General features: G+C 44.6%; 1 protein-coding gene across 2 annotated transcripts in view; it reads left to right on the forward strand.

Moving 5' to 3' along the window:
* The first annotated feature begins 20448 nt into the window (after positions 1-20448).
* Positions 20449-22425, forward strand: part of OSBPL6 (oxysterol binding protein like 6) — a 259204-nt gene continuing 257227 nt past the window's right edge. Inside the window, exon 1 of one of the 2 annotated variants that reach the window (XM_069733209.1) lies at positions 20449-20758. The gene's annotated coding sequence lies outside the window, so the exon portion shown is untranslated. The remainder of the gene's footprint in view (positions 20759-22425) is intronic. The other variant, XM_069733211.1, reaches the window with a different exon arrangement.

A 22425-nucleotide genomic window follows, 5' to 3' on the forward strand; every position in this document is an offset into this window, starting at 1 on the left:
TCAGCTATATTTACACATGTATTCACTAAATGTATACACATATTCCTTTTATCATTTCCAGTGCCTCTGTTGACCTCTATGAACTTGTGTCTTTTTTCAAGTGTACTACAGGTGCTTTTCACAAAATTAGAATATCATCAAAAAGTTAATTTATTTCAGTTCTTCAATACAAAAAGTGAAACTCACATATAGAGTCATTATAAACAGGGTGATCTATTTCAAGCGTGTATTTCTGTTAATGTTGATGATTATGGCTTACAGCCAATGAAAATCCAAAAGTCATTATCTCAGTAAATTGAACTAATTAACAAAAAAACACCTGCAAAGGCTTCCCAAAGGTCCCTTAGTCTGTTTCAGTAGCTCCACAATCATGGGGAAGACTGCTGACCTGACAGATGTCCAGAAGGCAGTCACTGACACAATCCACAAGGAGGGTAAGCCACAAAAGGTCATTGATAAAGAAGCCGGCTGTTTACAGAGTGCTGTATCCAAGATTATTAATGAAAAGTTGAGTGGAAGGAAAAACTGTGGCAGAAAAAGGTGCACAAGCAACAGGGATAACCGCAGCCTTGAAAGGATTGTTAAGAAAAGGCCATTCAAAAATTTGGGGGAGAATAACAGGGAGTGGAAGTGGACTGCTGCTGGAGTCATTGCTAGAAGAGCCACCACACACAGACGTATCCAGGACATGGGCTACAAGTGTCACATTCCTTGTGTCAGGCCACTCATGACCAATAGACAACGCCAGAAGCGTCTTACCGGGGCCAAGGAGAAAAAGAACTGGACTGTTGCTCAGTGGTCCAAGGTGTTGTTTTCAGATGAAAGTAAATTTTGCATTTCATTTGGAAATCAAGGTCCCAGAGTCTGGAGGAAGATTGGAGAGGCCACAATCCAAGCTGCTGGAGGTCTGGGGTGAAGTTTCCACAATCAGTGATGGTTTGGGGAGCCATGTCATCTGCTGGTGTAGGTCCACTGTGTTTTATCAAGACCAAAGTCAGCGCAGCACCGTGTACCAGGAAATGTTAGAGCACTTCATGCTTCCCTCTGCCGACAAACTTATTGGAGATGGAATTTTCATTCTCCAGCAGGACTTGGCACTAGTGATGAGCGAGTATACTCGTTGCTCGGGTTTTCCCGAGCACACTCAGGTGGTCTTCGAGTATTTATTAGTGTTCGGAGATTTAGTTTTCATCGCCACGGCTGAATGATTTACAGCTACTAGCCAGCCTGAGGACATGTGGGGGTTGCCTGGTTGCTATGGAATCCCCACATGTATTCAAGAAGGCTAGTAGCTGTAAATCATTCAGCTGCGGGGATGAAAACTAAATCTCCGAACACTAACAAATACTCGGAGACCACCTGAGTGTGCTCGGGAAAACCCGAGCAACGAGTATACTCGCTCATCACTACTTGGCATCTGTCCACACTGCCAAAAGTACCAATACCTGGTTTACAAACAACAGTATCACTGTGCTTGATTGGCCACCAAACTCGTCTGACCTTAACCCCATAGAGAATCTATGGGGTATTGTCAAGAGGAAGATGAGAGACACCAGACCCAACAATGCAGACGAGCTGAAGGCTGCTATCAAAGCAACCTGGGCTTCCATAACCCCTCAGCAGTGCCACAGACTGATCACCTCCATGCCACGCCGCATTGATGCAGTAGCTGATGCAAAAGGAGCCCCGAGCACGTATTGAGTGCACTTACTGGACATACATTTCAGTGGGCCAACATTTCAGATTTTAAAATAATTTTTCAAGCTGGTGTTATAAAGAATTTTAATTTACTGAGATAATGACTTTTGGGTTTTCATTGGCTGTAAGCCATAATCATTAACATTAACAGCAATAAACACTTGAAATACATCACTCTGTCTGTAATGACTCTATATAATACATGAGTTTCACTTTTTGTATTGAAGAACTGAAATAAATTCACTTTTTGATGATATTCTAATTTTGTAAGAAACGCCTCTGTATCATGTAGCTAGGTAAAGTCACCTGCACGTTGGATGGTGGCATCGCTTCCAAAAGGTTTGTGCCACTTTCAGCAAAATCCACGTCTTCAGGACTTGGATACAGTTGAATTCTTTGGAGGAACAGGAAGCCGCCTCTACCTCTCTATTAGCTCCTGTACGCTGTAGAACCCTCCAGGCCCGTGTCTTACAACGGTCAAAGACCTAGACACGGACTGGCACCATACATACCAGTCTGCACCGTCCCAATGTGAATGCAGGTCACAGGCTGGAGGAAGCAGCATGATGTGTTCATGATAGGAACAAGTTTGTTGAGTATTTTTTTTTTTTTAGAGGAAACTCCTACTGTGTTGGGACTTAAATAAGGAGCACTATTACATTGTTTTCCTTAGTTGTCACCTTAGTTGCATCCGTTTTATTCTCGTGATTTTTTTCGCTGATGAAGTGTCTTTATTCCCAAACCAATATAAACACCCCTGGAAGGTCAAATGTTTATATTCCAATTTACCACTATGCAACAAATCCGTGACATACGGAGGCAGAACGGAATCTGCCACTGATCCCCATACACCTGAATGGACGATCACTGATCACAATTGGATCTGCTCCGAGTCCAGTGGATCCGTGTTGTTTACCGATGTGTGTATAGAGCCTTGAAACTATGGGTTCGTGTGCTGTACGAGAAAAATTAAAAGGACAGCGCATGGACATATCGCATGACAACCTAATCTTTCTAGGATCTAGAAAAAAAATGGAGGAAATTATTCTATTCAAAAAAACACCTGCCATCTTGACACTTGACATTTAAACTAATTGCTTTAAAATCCAATAGTGCATCGATAATGGTTACAGAGGAATTATTGGTGACCATGATCTACCTAATGTACGATGTCAGACAGAACAATAGTGCTGCACATATAGCTGATGTCATATTGTATGATGACCCTATGGAGCATATCACCACTACAGATAATGTGAAGTACCTGGCGCTTGGGTGGAGGCCCAACAAATCCAAGCTATGTTGCAACTAAAACATTTTTTCTTGCTTTCCAAATTTCTGTCCCTAAGTTCCAAGAAGTGTCGTTTCTCCTTGCGGAGACTGACATGCTAAGCATGCCGAGATGAGGAGACTTAAAGCCACATTGACTTGTAGGATTGCTACCTTCCAATAGGTGGCACTAGAGTTCTAGTTCTCTTCCTCTCTGAAGAGACAATTTGCATAATTTGCATATTTCCAAGAGGAGCATTGCAGCTTTAAGTCTCCTCATCTCGGCATGCTTAGCATGTCAATGTCCGCAAGGAGAAACGATACTTCTTGGATATCGGTCGGACGCCTCTCACACAGCCAAACCAGATCTCCACTTTGCACTGATGAGGGGCAGTAGCCCGAAACACAGTGTCTGCAAACTGAGATTCTGGTTTGGCTATTATCCTAAGTCATGTGACAAGGCTCGTTAAAGGGTTGACTTGTAGGATTGCTACCTTCCTATAGGTGGCACTAGAGTTCTAGTTCTCTTCCTCTCTGAAATGTCCCTAAGTTGAATATAAAGCATTTCTAGCTAATAATGAGTGTGTTGCTGACATGGAGAGCAGGTGCCAGCTAGCAGGGGGTACTATGAGCCATTTATTTTACCTCCTACTTTCTAATAAACATGAATGGTACCAGAATTTTAAATTCTGGAATACAATATTATTTCTGTAATTTCCAGCTAAATATAAAGCGGATATTAAATCTAGTGATGAACGAAAGTGCTCCCATATGGTGTTATCTGAGCATGCTCGAGTACTAACCGAGTGTATTCGGCGTGCTCGGTAAATATGTTTGAATCCCCACTCCTGCATGCCTCACAGCTGTTCAATAGCCGCAACACATGCAGGTGTTGCCTAACAAACAGGCAATCTTCGAGTGCTCGAGTGTTTTTGAACATGCCAAAGACATTCTGTTAGCACCCGAGCATTCTCGTCAAGAGAATGCCAAGAGTGTGCAAAGCAGTCATCAAAGCAAAAGGTGGCTACTTTGAAGAACCTAGAATATAAGACATAATGTCAGTTGTTTCACACTTTTTTGTTAAGTATATAATTCCACATGTGTTAATTCATAGTTTTGATGCCTTCAGTGTGAATGTACAATTTTCATAGTCATGAAAATACAGAAAAATCTTTAAATGAGAAGGTGTGTCCAAACTTTTGCTCTGTACTGTATATGTGAGTACTGTATACATAAATTGTTGATCCTCATTGCCGCTTTATAGACTATACATATAAATTGGATGAATTTACAGCCCAGTTTGATCAAATTGTGTCAGCTCATCGGCCAGCAAAAAGGTGGCCTCCTCTTTGGATCAAATTTACCGCTTCTGCGCCTAAACCAACGAACTTAAAAGGCTGGTAGAATCCAGCTTTAATTAAAAACCTCCTTGGACAGATAAGAGCAGTGCTTAGCCAATATGGAGGCAGACACAAACCCTCAAATGTGCACTATAAAGAGCCAAAATTGACAAGCACCTCCTTGGAAAACAAAATGCTCACAATGCAAAGACAGAGTGAACTTCTCCCCTTCTTATCTAGCTTCAGGTGTGATTTTCATGTTGCCCACACTTGTTACTTGCCACAGGTGAGTTTGAACGAGCATCACATTCTTGAAAAAAAAAAAATGTTTGTCCACAATTTTGTAAAGTTGCCAACCATTTTTTCTGGTCCATTTTTGGGGGTTTTATGTGAAATTATGTGCTTTATTAATCTATTGTTCCAATACACACAAAGTAAATAAACATATGTAATTGCAATAATTTTCTGGGAGAAATACTTCATTTACTGGAACAATTCCAAGAGTACCAACAGTTTCTGCCATGATTGCATGTGTAGTTTATGCTCACAAAAAACTGACATGTTGCGGATTTAAAAAATGCAAATATTGCTATAAATTCCATCGACTTTGTTGGAACTGTAAGACACTGTGTTCTGTTCCACAAGAAAAAAAATGCATCATCAAAAACTCATCGTGGAAACTTAACCTTATCCCCTTTCCCACCTTGGACGTATCCATATGTCCCCGTGACCTGGGCCTTATTGATCTGGGACAGGTCCAGCGCGCACGATTGCCGCCGGGTGTCAGCTGATTCTGAAAGCTGACACCATATACTAAGTGCCAGGAATGGTCCCACACCGCCCCCGGCACTTTAACCCCCTAAATGCTATGATCGAATTTGATCGCAGAATTCCAGGAGCCAGCAGAGGGATGACAGCCCCTTTGCCCTTGGATCAGAGACCCCGTGAAGTCATTGTGGAGTCCTAAAAATAAAAAGAAACACTGGTGCTACAAGTAGTTCCTGATGAAGGAACGGTCGCTCAATGTGGAATGCTGCTGGTGAATACAACAGGTTCTGTGTGGACCTGTTAAATGTGTCGTGTAGTTACTTGGAAAAAATGGTGTTCACCTGCGCTGCCCACAATAAATGAGCAATACAAAATGAATCTGTGTAATAAAGTGGATATGAATTCAAGAGCACTTACTTATTAAATAATCGCTGATGGTGAGGTAGAAATTTTGATAAATCCTTTCAGGTGTTAGTAAGATCTTTAGGGGATAAGAGAAAAAGAAACGTATGCCTTTATATTGATTGAATTAAGGTAATAAATGTAGTGGAACAATGGGATACAGGGTTTTATACTCACTCAGGTGCTAAATGGCAATGTGCGGTTGAGAAGCGCAATTTCTTTGCATCCACAATTGATGCTGGTGTCGTGATGACTTGGAATTCTTTTTTCTCAAAATTTAACAGTTCCTCCTGCTTAGGCCGGGATCACACATGCGAGAAACACGTCCGTGTCTCGCATGTGAAATCCCTCCTCTGGCGCCGGCACTCCAGAGCGGAGCGTGCGGCCTCATAGCAACACATGGAGCTGCACGCTCCGCTCTGGAGTGCCGGCGCCAGAGCTTGGATTTCACATGCGAGACACGGACGTGTTTCTCGCATGTGTGATCCCGGCCTTAGAGAGATATACAACCTTTTACAGGTTTGGCTTTAAATATGTGTGATCTGATTGTCACAATACTGAGTGTACTTACCACTGATACCGTCAGGAATAAAGCAGGGTTCCGTTGCTGGTGAGTATTCAAATTGCGGACAGGTAGTGGTTGATAAGGGTCACTTTAAATAGAGTCAGTTTCCCATATATTAAAAATGTGAAACAATCCTCCTCTAATAATGCAATTATAGTGCTGATAAATCACAACTTGTGCGTGCACATGAAGTTGGATTATATTTACCGTCTCGCTAATTGCGGGAACGAGCGGTTCCGAAGAGTCTGTGCTGCCACTGTACCACCGCCGTAGCAGGACGGTGGGTTAGGGAGAAAAGTTGCGTCAGGAGCCGCTAGACAGCGAGACCTTGCGTGTACCGGCCGGATGCAACGCTGAGGTAGCGGTCAGAGGGGGTGGGCGGAGCTACTGGTGACGCCACCAAGCTATGAAGCCAGAGAGAACAGGTGTGCTGAGGCAGCTAGCCAACCAACGCGTTTCAAGGGCTCTAGCCCTCTTCGTCAGGGTACTTATTACACAGATTCATTTTGTATTGTCCATTGAGGAGTCCTGCTCATTGTCATGGTGACCCAATGTCGACATCCGAGTCACCACAGCTAGGAAAGTTGCTTAACCCCTTTCCGACATTGGGCATAATAGTACGCCCACATTGGAATCCCTCCCTTTGATGTGGGCTCGGGCGCTAAGCCCACATCTTTCCCGGCACATGTCAGCTGTTTTGAACAGCATCAGGCGATCAAAAGATCGTATCTACCTCAAAATGATATCATTAAAAATGTCAGCTCGGCACACAAAAAATAAACCCTCCCCCAGCCCCAGATCATTAAAAATGGAGACGCTATGGGTCTTGGAAAATGGCGCTTTTGTTTTTTTTCACCGAAGTTTGGATTTTTTTCACCACTTAAATAAAAAAGAACCTAGACATGTTTGTTGTCTATGAACTCATAATGACCTGGAGAATCATAATGGCAGGTCAGTTTTAGCATTTAGTGAACATGGTTAAAATACAAAAAAAAACAAAAAACAACTTTGGAATTGCATTTTTTTTTTTAATTTCACCGCACTTGGAATTTGTTTCCCGTTTTCGAGTACAAGATATGCTGAAACCAATGAGATCCTTCAAAAGTACAACTTGTCGCGCAGAAAACAAGCCCTCACATGGCTATTTTGACCAAAAAGTTATGGCTCTGGGAAGAAGGAGAGCAAAAAACCAAAATGCAAAAACAGAAAATGGAGAGCAATCAGCCTGCAAAAAATGATATTTCCATAGTGAGACAAAGTAAAAAGGTTAAAAAAAATTTTAAATAATTGTAAAAATATTTTTTTAAATAAAAAAAAAATAAAAAAATAAATAAAAAGATATTGTACCCATAAATAAATATTTTTATGAAAAAAAAATAAAAACAATAAAAGTACACATATTTGGTATAGCCGCGTCCGGAATGACCCAACCTATAAAACTGTCCCACTAGTTAACCCCTTTAGTGAACACCATAAAAAATAAATAAAAAATGACAAAAAACAACGCTTTATCATCATACCGCCAAATAGAAAGTGGAATAAAACGCGATAAAAAAGGCGGATATAAATAAACATGGTACCGCTGAAAACATCATCTTGTCCCACAAAAAAACAAGCCACTATACAGCTCCATCAGCAGAAATATAAAAAAAAGTTATAGCTCTCAGAATAAGGGGATGCAAAAATAATTATTTTTTCTATATACGGTAATAGTTTTTATTGTGTAAAAGTGCCAAAACATAAAAAACTATATAAATGTGGTATCACTGTAATCGTATTGACCTGAAGAATAAAACTGCCTTATCACTTCTACCACATACAGAACATAAACCCCTACCCCCCAAAAAAAATTCCTCAATTGCTGTTTTTTGTTCATTCTGCCTACCAAAAATCAGAATAGAAGTGATAAAAAAAGACATGTGTCTGAAAACGGTACCAATAAAAATGTCAACTTGTCCCTCAAATAAGAAGCCCTCACATGACTCTGTGGGCCAAAATATGGAAAAATTATAGCTCTCAAAAAATGATGTAAAAACTATTTTTTTGCAACAAACTGCATCTATTAGTGTGTGACAGCAGCCAAACATAAAAACCCGCTATAAATCTGTAATCGCGCCGACCCGAAGAATAAAGTCTCCTAATCACTTATACTGCACAAGGAATGGTGTAAAACAGGGGTCCCCAACCTGTAGCTCGGGAGCCACATGTGGCTCGCGGTCCCATGAACTGTGGCTCACGATTGTCTGCCAGCTTGGTGCATTAGCTCCAGGTCTAGCAAACAGGTATGAAGAGCACATCTCAAAATGGTGAATTTTTGAGTAGCCCTGCACAGAAGAGCAGATCTGGATGCACATATACTGGTCTTAGGGGATTAGAGATGTTTTAGGTATGGGGGATGATATTACCTGTTAGAGGAGGTTCTTGAAGCTGGATACATCAGTGTGTTGGGAGTTCTTGATTGGAGAATACTGAATTGGGGCATTGTGGTAACCTCTGAATCTCAGTGTACTGCTTTGGAGTGAGTTCTCACTGGTTGGCACTACGTTGAGAAGGACAGGAGCAGGATGTTGCTCGTGACCCCCTCTCAGAGGTGAATGTGGCTTGCGACCCTCTATCAGTGCTGAATGTGTCTCTCTAGGTAAAAAAGATTGGGGACCGCTGGTGTAAAAAATAAAACCAATTCTTCACATGCTGTTGATTTTTTTCATTCTGCCTCCCAAAGATCACAGTAATGCTCGGCACACATTTATCCTGCACTCTGTGCTGAGCGCTTACATCGGGGTTTCCATGTAAATCTCTGAAATACGTGATTCAGAAGAAACCCTCGATGGAAGATTCACTAAAATTAGGCAGATGGAGACACTGTGGACTCCGTCTGAACTGTGATCCGGCGGTGTCCGTCTTTTTAGAATTGCATAAAAGTGCCGTTGGCCACAGTTTTGTGCATTTCTGAAAAGGACACAGCTGAACAGAGGCCAGACGGAGTCCAGAGTAAATCTGCTGCCTCATTATAGTGAATGGATCCCTCGGGGGTTTCATCTGTCACTTCACTCAGAGATTAAGAGATTTACTGTGGAAACCCCGAAGTAAGTGCTCAGCGTAGAGAGCCGGATAAATATGATCCAAAACGTTATGTAAAATGTTCCCAAGAAAGCTTCAACTCAATCCACAAAAAAGCAAGTTCCCACTCAGATCTGTTATCTGCAAACGGAAATATAGGGGGCTTCCACATTTCTGGTAGTACAAATTGTCTTGAAAAGGGGAATGGCTCCTCACCCCCCAAAAGAAGTTCAGCAAATTCTCCAATCCCAAATGGAAATGCCCCCCTCCCTTCTGAGCTCCACAGTGTACCTAAACCACATATTGCGTCCACATGTTTAACATTACTGAAGCGTTGAGAACCCGCCTTACTTACAGGTGCATGTCTCCAGAAGCACAGGCTGGGCATAACATACTGGTGATTGCAGCATACTGGTCACAACAGCGGACTGGTCACTACAACGGCAGTTTGAAATTTTCACTCAGCAACATTTTGGGGACCATTTCATTATTTAAATACACTATTTATATATGTACTCCTATGTAACTGGGGCTGGTATATTAGCCCAAGTTACAGAGTAAATTCAGCCTCCTGTTCCCTCCAGGTACCTGTTGATCCCGTGATCGCGATGTCCAAAGAAATAAGCACTGTTAGCATTTTCTATGCTGTATACAAAGTGCTTGTTCAGTGCTGAGTTTACAGTGATCAGGAAGGAGGAGGTGGTACTGAACTATCTGTGCCTTTTCTATGTTTTCTAAGACTAGTTGAGCTGTGTCTGACAGCCGGCCCCATGCAGATGCACAATTTCCTGCCGCTGCTTGCTTTGCAATGATAGAATGCTATTGCAGAGTATGATGTGGACTACCTAGACATAAATTCTATGGGTCATCTGGACGTAGTTAAACGTAAACATTTTTTCCACTTTTTACTCTTTTACTCTATCCACATACTGGGGTAAGGGTCCAAAGATAAAAAAAGGACATCCAAGATAATTTGGGCAATTCTAGCTTCCATCTTTATGATAACAGCTTGAGGATTTATTTCTATGCTCCAGTATAATGCATAACATTTAGTAGACCTTAAAAAAGCATTTATTTTAGAAAGGTAGCAAGTGGGGGTAAGTAGCACTATGTCAGTACAGTACCCACTGAGTTTAAACATGGCGACAGAGGAGCATGTAAAGAGCTTCTGCCTGAGCTGTCTATCAATGTAATTTGTCCCAGGTGGAGGATACCAGCCCAACTATATGAGGATGCCGCCATAAAAGACAGAGGACTAGAATTGCTATCACAGAGGGGAGCATTGAGGCTTATTCCTCACTGTTATGATCTGCGTTAGGCCGGGGTCACACTTGAGAGTGCAATGCGAGATACTCACACGAGTCTCTAGCATCAATACCCGGCACTGCCGCCGGCACCCGGGCCCGAGCATAGAAATACATGCAGCCGCACACTCCAGTCCCGAGTGCCGGCGGCAGTGCCGGGTATTGATGCGAGAGACTCGTGCTGCACTCACAAGTGTGACCCCGGCCGGTCCGTGTGTCCTTGTGTTGTGAATGTAATACTTGCGGCACACGTGTGCTGCATCAGTACCACAGAGACGGCCGCCGGGGAAGAAGCAGTACAGTAAGCGCTGTTCCCCGGCGGCAGGTGCTGAAGAAGGCTCTCATCATTCTCCCCTGCTCTGCCGGTGATCGGCGCAAGCAGAGGAGAAAAATGAGAGTTATCTTAAAGTCCAAACGATGACAGCATTTGGGGGCTTTTGGGACTCTTACTCCCATCATCCGACACCTGCTGCCGCTAATAACAGTGACAGTAGGAGTGGATGATTGGTGTATTCCTCAGCTGCCGCCTGCGATATAGCGAAATAAAAGAATGAAAAATCCTGTGTGGGTTCCCCCCTATTTTCTTGAACCAACCAGACAAATCTCACAGCTCGGGGCTGCAACCCCCTGCTCTCAGCTTCAGCAAGGTTGCTTATCAAGAATAGAGGGGTCCTCACGCTGTTTTTTAAATTAAATGAATCATTTAAAAAAACAGCATGGGGTCCCCCCCATTTTTTGACAAGCAGCCTTGCTAAAGCTCACAGCTGGGACTGGTATTCTCAGGCTGGTAAGGGGCCATTGATATAGACCCACCCCAGCCTAAAAACAGCAGCCAGCAGCTGCCCAGAAAAGGCACATCTATTAGATGCTCCAATTCTGGCGCTTTGCCCGGTTCTTCCTACTTGCCCTGTAGTGGTGGCAAATGTGGTTAATATTTGTGGGGTTGAGGTCACCTTTGTATTGTCTGGCGACATCAATCCCACAATTTAGTAATTTTAGTAATAAAATCCTTTAATTTAAAAAATGGCACAGACACCTTTTTTAATCTCAATTAAACCATACTTACAACCTCGCCTAATTCCACCGAAGCCCTCGATCTCCTGTAATAAAAGTAAAATAAAAAAACAACACTATACCTTACCTGTCTGTTGTTGTATCCCACGCCATAATCCATGTCTGGGGCTAAATAGTTTTCAACTTGGCCGGTGGCAAGATGCAACCGTCCAGGCTGAAAACCACTGGTGAATGAGATGCTGAGAGTGCAGTGTCATTCACCAGCGGTGACATCATCGAGGCCGGGCTGAACTGCGGTGATCGCAGGACCGTGGGACAATGCCATTGATGATGTCAGATGTGTGAATAACTCCACTGACCTTAATGGGCATGTGTTCAATCTGTGAAAACCACGGAGCGAACATGTATGTGAAAATCAGAAGTCTGAGACCTTATGACCATATTATCTATTTATTCAGCACAGGGCAATATTACATTAGTGGACATGATATTTATTTATTTATTTTACTCATTTATATAGCGCCATTAATTCCACAGCGTTTTACAAACATTATTGATATTATGTCATTACCATCCAAAGATGTATTTTGATGTTTTAGGAAACTCTGTAAGATACATCAATGTTTTATTTTTAAAAAAGTTTGTAAAATCAGCAGTAAAGTAAATCAATTGCTCCGCTAATGCAGCCCATGGTCATAGTCTAAACTCTAGGCTCGCCCTGCCTCTAGGGAATATTTACACTCTCATCATTTTCTGTATGGCGCCCCAGGGTCCTGGTCGCCGCAGTGGTATTGCTTTCTTCCCGGGGAGAGTGATGCTACATTGGGAGGCAAGAAAGGATAGCTGCAACCAGGTACCACAAACATGCAACACATTCACACTCCAGGCCACCAGAGGGAGCTTTTGATCCTATTTACTAGGTGACTCCCCATATATATATAACTGGTAGTCTGTAGGGAAAGTCAGTTAGTTCCAGACATCCGTCTGAGGAGGACAGAGGGTTTACGGAGCTGTGCATGCCCCCAGAGCTGCAGCTCCCGGAAAGAGACATTTTGAAGGCAGAATTGATTGCAGTGAGCACGCAGGAGAGGAAGCAAAGGAGAGGATACCAGAAGGGGACCAGCCCAGAGCAGGCTGCCTCCTTCTGAGGCGCAGAAACACCGGTAGCCGGACTAGATTGAGAGAGAGAGATAACATCTGTGAGGACCTTATGTGAAGCTTAGCAGTACGGGACTACACCACTACAGCGCAAAGGAAGGCTTCTATTCTCCACCTGGATAAGGGGACTCTGGACTTGCCTCCGAACCGGCCGGACCCTACCTGCCCTGTGGTCTGGTGCCTTGGACTGTGGCTGCTGAAACCAACAGTAAACAAGGTAAAGAGACTGCAAACCTGTGTCCTCGTTCTTCTCTGCACTCCTCACCATCCACCATCTACACACCGGGAATCCTGAGGATACACTTCACCTGTGCGAAGTTATACCATCTAGCTGCCATAACATCACCCCAGCGGACCCTTAAAGCAGCGTTGGTCACCCTGACCGAATACCACAGGTGGTGTCACGAACATAAACTTTATCCCTTTAAAGACCTTTCCCTTTTACATGGGCACCTGATATGACCTGGTGGTTAGGAGCACCCGGAATGACCTGATAGTTAAACCTCATACAGGACGAGCTCTGGAATGTGGGAGCTCTGCTGACCGCAAGCCCTAATCCAATCACACACACTAGAAATAGCCGTGGAGCGCTCCTGACCAGACCTAGGCGCCTCATCACAGCCTAAGAACTGTCTAGCCCTAGAGATAGAAAATAAAGCCTACCTTGCCTCAGAGAAATTCCCCAAAGGTAAAGGAAGCCCCCCACATATATTGACTGTGAGTAAAGATGAAAATCACAAACGCAGAAACGAAACAGGTTTCAGCAAAAGGGAGGCCAGACTTTCTAAATAGACAGAGGATAGGAAAGGTAACTTTGCGATCAGCACAAAAACCTACAAAAGAGCACGCAGAGTGTGCAAAAAAGACCTCCGCACCGACTCACGGTGCGAAGGGACCACTTTGCATCCCAGAGCTTCCAGCTAGCAAGACAAAATCATGAAAACCAGCTGGACAAGAAAACAGAGAACAAAATAAGACTATAATGAACTTAGCTTCTGCAGGAGAAGGCAGGTCACCAGAAAGATCCAGGAGCGAACTGAACGAATGCAAAAACATTGACAGCTGGCCTGGAGTAACGATCTGAGAGGAGTTAAATAGAGCAGCCAACCAAAGGATAAACCACGTCACCTGTGTAAGGAACCTCAGAAGCAGCAGCTTCACTCATAGCCACCAGAGGGAGCCCAAAGACAGAACTCGCCGAACTACCATTCACGACCACAGGAGGGAGTACGACAACAGAATTCACAACAGTACCCCCCCCCCCTTGAGGAGGGGTCACCGAACCCTCACCAGAGCCCCCAGGCCGATCAGGATGAGCCAAATGAAAGGCACGAACCAGATCGGCAGCATGAACATCAGAGGCAAAAACCCAGGAATTATCTTCCTGACCATAACCCTTCCACTTGACCAGGTACTGGAGTTTCCGTCTTGAAACACGAAAATCCAAAATCTTCTCCACCACATACTCCAACTCCCCCTCGACCAACACCGGGGCAGGAGGATCAACGGAGGGAACCATAGGCGCCACGTATCTCCGCCACAACGACCTATGGAACACATTATGGATGGCAAAAGAAGCTGGAAGGTCCAAACGAAATTATACAGGATTAAGAACTTCAGAAATCTTGTATGGCCCAATGAAACGAGGCTTAAACTTAGGAGAGGAAACCTTCATAGGAACGTGACGAGATGACAACCAAACCAAATCCCCAACACGAAGTCGGGGACCAACACAACGCCGGCGGTTAGCGAAACGTTGAGCCTTCTCCTGGGACAATGTCAAATTGTCCACCACATGAGTCCAAATCTGCTGCAACCTGTCCACCACCGCATCCACACCAGGACAGTCCGAAGGCTCAACCTGCCCTGAAGAGAAACGAGGATGGAAACCAGAATTACAGAAAAAAGGAGAAACTAAAGTAGCCGAGCTGGCCCGATTATTAAGGGCGAACTCAGCCAAAGGCAAGAAGGACACCCAATCATCCTGATCAGCAGAAACAAAGCATCTCAGATATGTCTCCAAAGTCTGATTAGTTCGTTCGGTTTGGCCATTAGTCTGAGGATGGAAAGCCGAAGAAAAAGACAAATCAATGCCCATCTTAGCGCAAAAGGACCGCCAAAACCTCGAAACAAACTGGGAACCTCTGTCCGAGACGATGTTCTCTGGAATGCCATGCAAACGAACCACATGCTGGAAAAATAATGGCACCAAATCAGAGGAGGAAGGCAATTTAGACAAGGGTACCAAATGGACCATCTTAGAGAAGCGATCACAAACCACCCAAATGACCGACATCTTTTGAGAAACAGGGAGATCAGAAATAAAATCCATGGAAATATGCGTCCAGGGCCTCTTCGGGATCGGCAAGGGCAAAAGCAACCCACTGGCACGAGAACAGCAGGGTTTAGCCCGCGCACAAGTCCCACAGGACTGCACAAAAGAACGCACATCCCGTGACAAAGAAGGCCACCAAAAGGATCTAGCCACCAAATCTCTGGTACCAAAGATTCCAGGATGACCAGCCAACACTGAACAATGAATCTCAGAGATAACTCTACTAGTCCATCTATCAGGGACAAACAGTTTCTCCGTAGGACAACGGTCAGGTCTATCAGCCTGAAACTTTTGCAGCACACGCCGCAAATCAGGGGAAATGGCAGACAAAATTACCTCTTCTTTAAGAATACCCGCCGGCTCCGGAACACCCGGAGAGTCAGGCACAAAACTCCTTGACAGGGCGTCAGCCTTCACATTCTTAGATCCCGGAAGGTATGAAACCACAAAATCAAAACGGGAGAAAAAGAGCGACCATCGAGCCTGTCTAGGATTCAACCGTTTGGCAGACTCGAGATAAGTCAAATTCTTGTGATCCGTCAAGACCACCACACGATGTTTAGCTCCTTCAAGCCAATGTCGCCACTCCTCGAATGCCCACTTCATGGCCAACAACTCCCGATTGCCCACATCATATTTGCGCTCAGCAGGCGAGAATTTTCTAGAAAAGAAGGCACAGGGTTTCATCACCGAGCCATCAGAACTTCTTTGCGACAAAACAGCCCCTGCTCCAATTTCAGAAGCATCAACCTCAACCTGAAAAGGGAGCGAAACATCTGGCTGGCACAACACAGGGGCAGAAGCAAAACGACGCTTCAACTCCTGAAAAGCCTCTACAGCCGCAGAGGACCAATTGACCACATCAGCACCTTTCTTGGTCAAATCAGTCAACGGCTTAGCAACACTGGAAAAGTTAGCGATGAAGCGACGATAAAAATTAGCAAAGCCCAGGAACTTCTGTAAGCTCTTCACAGATGTCGGCTGAGTCCAATCGTAAATGGCCTGATCTTTAACAGGGTCCATCTCGATAGTAGAAGGGGAAAAAATGAAACCCAAAAATGAAACCTTCTGAACTCCAAAGAGACACTTTGACCCCTTCACAAACAAGGAATTCGCACGAAGGACCTGGAACACCATTCTGACCTGCTTCACATGAGACTCCCAATCATCCGAAAAGACCAAAATATCATCCAAATATACAATCATGAATCTATCCAGGTACTCTCGGAAGATGTCATGCATAAAGGACTGAAACACAGATGGAGCATTAGAAAGCCCGAATGGCATAACCAGGTACTCAAAATGGCCATCGGGCGTATTAAATGCCGTTTTCCATTCATCACCCTGTTTAATTCGCACAAGATTATACGCACCACGAAGATCTATCTTGGTGAACCAACTAGCCCCCTTAATCCGAGCAAATAAATCAGACAGCAGCGGCAAAGGATACTGAAATTTGACTGTGATCTTATTAAGAAGGCGGTAATCAATACAAGGTCTCAAAGAACCATCCTTCTTGGCCATAAAAAAGAACCCTGCTCCCAATGGTGACGACGACGGACGAATATGACCCTTCTCCAAGGATTCCTTTATATAACTCCGCATAGCGGCGTGTTCTGGCACAGATAAATTAAACAGACGGCCCTTAGGAAACTTACTACCAGGAATCAAATTAATAGCACAGTCGCAATCCCTATGAGGAGGTAGGGCACCGGATTTGGGCTCTTCAAATACATCCCGGTAATCTGATAAAAACTCAGGGACTTCAGAAGGAGTGGATGGCGAAATTGACAGCAATGGAACATCACCATGTACCCCCTGACAACCCCAGCTGGACACAGACATTGATTTCCAATCCAACACTGGATTATGGACCTGTAACCATGGCAACCCCAAAACGACCACATCATGCAGATTATGCAACACCAAAAAGCCAATATCCTCCTGATATGCAGGAGCCATGCACATGGTCAATTGAGTCCAGTACTGAGGCTTACTCTTGGCCAGAGGCGTAGCATCAATTCCTCTCAATGGAATAGGATACTGCAAGGGCTCCAAGAAAAAACCACAGCGCCTGGCAAACTCCAAGTCCATCAAATTCAGGGCAGCGCCTGAATCCACAAATGCCATTACAGAATAGGACGACAGAGAGCAAATCAGAGTAACGGACAAAAGAAATTTAGACTGTACCGTACCAATGGTGGCAGACCTAGCGAACCGCTTAGGACAATCGGAGATAGCATGAGTGGATTCACCACAGTAAAAACACAGCCCATTCTGACGTCTGTGTTCTTGCCGTTCAGCTCTGGTCAAAGTCCTATCACACTGCATAGGCTCAGGCCTATGCTCAGAGAATACCGCCATATGGTGCACAGCTTTGCGCTCACGCATGCGCCGATCGATCTGAATGGCCAAAGACATAGACTCATTCAGACCAGCAGGCGTGGGAAATCCCACCATGACATCCTTAAGGGCTTCAGAAAGACCCTTTCTGAAAATTGCCGCCAGGGCACATTCATTCCACTGAGTAAGCACAGACCACTTTCTAAACTTCTGACAGTACACCTCCGCTTCATCCTGACCCTGACACAAAGCCAGCAAGATTTTCTCTGCCTGATCCACTGAATTTGGTTCATCATAAAGCAATCCAAGCGCCAGAAAAAACGCATCAACATCACGCAATGCAGGATCTCCTGGCGCAAGGGAAAATGCCCAGTCTTGAGGGTCACCACGTAACAAAGAAATAATGATTTTTACCTGTTGAACGGAATCACCAGAGTGGGGTTTCAAAGCTAGAAACAGTTTACAATTATTTTTGAAATTCAAGAACCTAGATCTATCCCCAGAAAATAAGTCAGGAATAGGAATTCTAGGCTCTAACATAGGATTCTGAACCACAAAATCTTGAATGTTTTGTACCCTTGCAGTGAGATGATCCACACAAGAGGAGAGACCTTGAATGTCCATAGCTACACCTGTGTCCTGAACCACCCAAAGGTCTAGGGGAAAAGAAAGACAAAACACAGTGCAAAGAAAAAAAAAATGGTCTCAGAAGTTCTCTTATCCCTCTATTGAGATGCATTAATACTTTGGGCCAGCTGTACTGTTATGACCTGGTGGTTAGGAGCACCCGGAATGACCTGATAGTTAAACCTCATACAGGACGAGCTCTGGGATGTGGGAGCTCTGCTGACCGCAAGCCCTAATCCTATCACACACACTAGAAATAGCCGTGGAGCGCTCCTGACCAGACCTAGGCGCCTCATCACAGCCTAAGAACTGTCTAGCCCTAGAGATAGAAAATAAAGCCTACCTTGCCTCAGAGAAATTCCCCAAAGGTAAAGGAAGCCCCCCACATATATTGACTGTGAGTAAAGATGAAAATCACAAACGCAGAAACGAAACAGGTTTCAGCAAAAGGGAGGCCAGACTTTCTAAATAGACAGAGGATAGGAAAGGTAACTTTGCGATCAGCACAAAAACCTACAAAAGAGCACGCAGAGTGTGCAAAAAAGACCTCCGCACCGACTCACGGTGCGAAGGGACCACTTTGCATCCCAGAGCTTCCAGCTAGCAAGACAAAATCATGAAAACCAGCTGGACAAGAAAACAGAGAACAAAATAAGACTATAATGAACTTAGCTTCTGCAGGAGAAGGCAGGTCACCAGAGAGATCCAGGAGCGAACTGAACGAATGCAAAAACATTGACAGCTGGCCTGGAGTAACGATCTGAGAGGAGTTAAATAGAGCAGCCAACCAAAGGATAAACCACGTCACCTGTGTAAGGAACCTCAGAAGCAGCAGCTTCACTCATAGCCACCAGAGGGAGCCCAAAGACAGAACTCGCCGAAGTACCATTCACGACCACAAGAGGGAGTACGACAACAGAATTCACAACAGGCGCCCAGGGCCACGGACCGGGTCACAGCCACCATGACATCCCCCTGTGAACTCAGGACAAGGTACCGAGTACCCCCTAGCCCGTGGGGCGACTCATCTGCATATTGTATGACGGGTCTTATGATGTAGGACTTAGAAGCATTGTAACATTGTCCTAAAGTCTACACATACTGAACTTTTATAGACTCATTGTATGGACATACTCTTAGGGTATGTGTCCACGTTCAGGATTGCTTCAGAATTTGGTCAGGATTTTATGTAGGTAAAATCCTGACCAAATCTGCACCTGAGGTCACTGGCAGGTCACCTGCATTGTTCATGCGTTGTTTGAGCAATGTAAGGACATGCTGTGTTCTGAAAAGACGTGCCGCATGTGCGTTTTCGCGGGTCTGCCGCATGCGTTTTTTCCTGCATAATGGAGACGGGATTTCATGAAATCCCCTCCACTATGCTGTAACATCTGAACGCTGCGTTTTTTAAGCTGCGGCTCAACGCAGCATCAAACACGCAGCGTTTCCTGAACGTGGAAACATACCCTAATGGTATGTGCACACATCAGGATTTCTTGCAGAAATTTTCCTGACAAAAACTGGACATTTCTGCCAGAAATCCGCATGCGTTTTTTTTGCGTTTTTCATGCGTTTTTTCCCAAATGCATAGAATAGCGTGAAAAACGCAGAAAATCCGCAAAATTAATGAACATGCTGCTTCTTTTTTTACCGCAATGCGTTTTTTTCACGGAAAAAAACGCATCATGTGCACAAAACATGCAGAACGCATTCTAAATGATAGGATGCATAATGCATGCGCTTTTAATGAGTTTTTATAGCGTTTTTACCACGAAAAAAAAACGTGAAAAAAACTGAACGCGTGCACACAGCCTTAAGCTATGCGTAGCAGAACGTATGCAGAATTTTCCTGATGAAATCCGGACTCCCTTCGCAGGAAATTCGCTTGCGTTTTTATCTTGTTTTTTTTTTTGTGAGTATGTGTCGCGTTTGTTTTTCACAGATTTTTAGCATTTTTTTTTTCCAATGGTCCAAATACAATTCTATAAAAAAAAACTGCTGATTTTCCGTAAAATTAATGAACATGGAATGCTTTTCCGCTGCGGAAAAAAAAACGCAGCGTGGGCACAAAAATTGCGGAATGCATTCAAATAACGGGATGCTTTATGTAAGCCTTTTTTAAGGGTTTCCGCAGCGGAAAACCGTCGCCAAAACACTTTAAAAAAACGCTAAAAATCCGGAACGTGGTTAGTTGTGTTCCATAATTCGCGGGCAGGGTCCTCACTCCTCCTGTACCAGTTATGACTTGTATTGTTTAAGATTATTGTACTTGTTTTTTATTATGTATACCCCTCCTCACATGTAAAGTGCCATGGAATAAATGGTGCTATAACAATAAATAATAACAATAGTAATAATAATATAGTGTGTAATGAAAAAAAATCCACATTAATCAGGATCATTCTCCCCTATCAGACCCTGATAATCAGACATTGCACATAATGCAGAGCAGGTGATTAGGATGCAGCACACTGTGCAGGGCATGCAGGGGACGCAGGGCATGCAGGGGACGCAGGGCATGCAGGGGACGCAGGGCATGCAGGGGACGCAGGGCATGCAGGGGATGCACTGATCATAGTCAGATCCATGTGCTCCACTCTCCAGCTCTTCCTCCCAGCCCTGCTGTCCCTATAGGATTGCACATGCCTCTCACTGCAGGGAGGGGCAGTCGGTTTCCCGGCTAGGAACTGCAGAGAAGATTGTGCAGGATCACAGACTGGATCCCAGCCAGAGGATCGGTGTGTTCTGGGCTGATGCAGTGCATGGCATCCAGTGCAGAGCAGTGATCGCCCCCAGCGCCCTTGACAGCACAGTGTGAGGCTTGGCTGCAGGTGACAGATTGGAGCCCTGTGCTTTCTCCTCTGCTGCATCACTGGTGAGTCTCCCATCTGATCTGATGGCCCCTGATTGTGTCCTATAGACAATGCATGGCTGATGGCTGATGAGCTCACCCCATACAGGAGCTCAGATCCCTGTGACTGATGATCCTTCCAAAGTGTGTCCCTGCTGCAGTGCTGATCCCCTCCATACCAGAGGTGAGGGGGTGGGGGGTGCATTGCAGCCAGACCCCAGTAGTTCTGGGGAAAGTTCCTTAGGTTGGCAGTGGGGGTGAACTTTACACTTGGGTCACCCACTTTTGTTGGATGCATTGCAGTCACTTTGCTGCATGACAGCTGATAAGTAATGGAGCCTGCGTGTTCCTGGAGTGGTGGGATCCCACACAGGTGATGTCATTGGTGTTTCCCAAAGCTGTGGCATGGACAATGTGGGCCGAGGCTACGATCATGTCGCTTCTTCCCCATAATGTGGGCTGAGGGTACCATCATGCCGCTTCTCCCCCATAATGTGGGCTGAGGGTACCATCATGTCGCTTCTTCCCCATAATGTGGGCTGAGGGTACCATCATGCCGCTTCTCCCCCATAATGTGGGCTGAGGGTACCATCATGTCGCTTCTTCCCCATAATGTGGGCTGAGGGTACCATCATGTCGCTTCTTCCCCATAATGTGGGCTGAGGGTACCATCATGTCGCTTCTTCCCCATAATGTGGGCTGAGGGTACCATCATGCCGCTTCTCCCCATAGAGGATGCTGAGCAGTTATGTTTCTTCATTGTTTGCGTAAATAGGTTTTATGTATTTGTTTACATGACAATAAAAGTAAAGTGTTCTGGGAGCAAAGTTCTGATAATATGAGTGATTGGTTGAGTATGTGATACATCATGTAATGCACATATCTGTCTAGCTGTCCCTAAGTGCAGATGGACGTATTTCCGTTCCCATGGGATGGCACTTGGGCCAATGTTATTCTATGGGGACTTGACCACGTCAGATATTCTTCCTCTGGCCCTGCCCAAGTTTCATCTGGTATTCGGATCGCACTCAGCCATGTAAGTCAATGGGTGCTTGGAATATGTAATGCTGCACTCAGATGACATATGAATGCAGTCCGATTTCCATGGACTGACAGAATAGAGCAGATGGAGAATTTATTATCTCCATCTACTCCTCATCTGATAGAATTTGATTAGACTCTGATCAGAACGTGATTTGGATAATTGTCCCGATTGTCTGGGATGAGAGAATACACGGTCACTGTGCGTAAAGTATGTAAAAAGTGTTTTCTGCTCTGTTTAAACCTATGGGTCTGTGAGAACGACAGGCGGTGCACATTGCAGTCCGTGTCTCCTCCACGGTTAGCATTGTCACATATAGGAGGATTTTTTTTTTTTCTTTTTTTTTTTTTCATATGTGAAAATAACTGATGGTAAAAACTGATACTCAACACTGATGAATATAAGATGAAAAACATTGGACCACTTTTTTGTTGTTGTGAAAGAAGCCTCAGGCTACATTTAGGGTATGTTTCCACGTGCAGGAAACGCTGCGTGTTTGACGCTGCAGAGAGACGCAAGGTCAAACACGCAGCGTCCAGATGTTACAGCATAGTGGAGAGGATTTAATGAAATCCCATCTCCACTATGCGTGCGAACACGCATCCGGCGGCCCTGCGACTTCGGACATGCGGCGCGTCTTTTAAGATCG

The sequence above is a fragment of the Ranitomeya imitator genome, chromosome 7, assembly GCF_032444005.1.
Source record: "Ranitomeya imitator isolate aRanImi1 chromosome 7, aRanImi1.pri, whole genome shotgun sequence".
In the NCBI taxonomy this organism is placed as follows: Eukaryota; Metazoa; Chordata; class Amphibia; order Anura; family Dendrobatidae; genus Ranitomeya; species Ranitomeya imitator.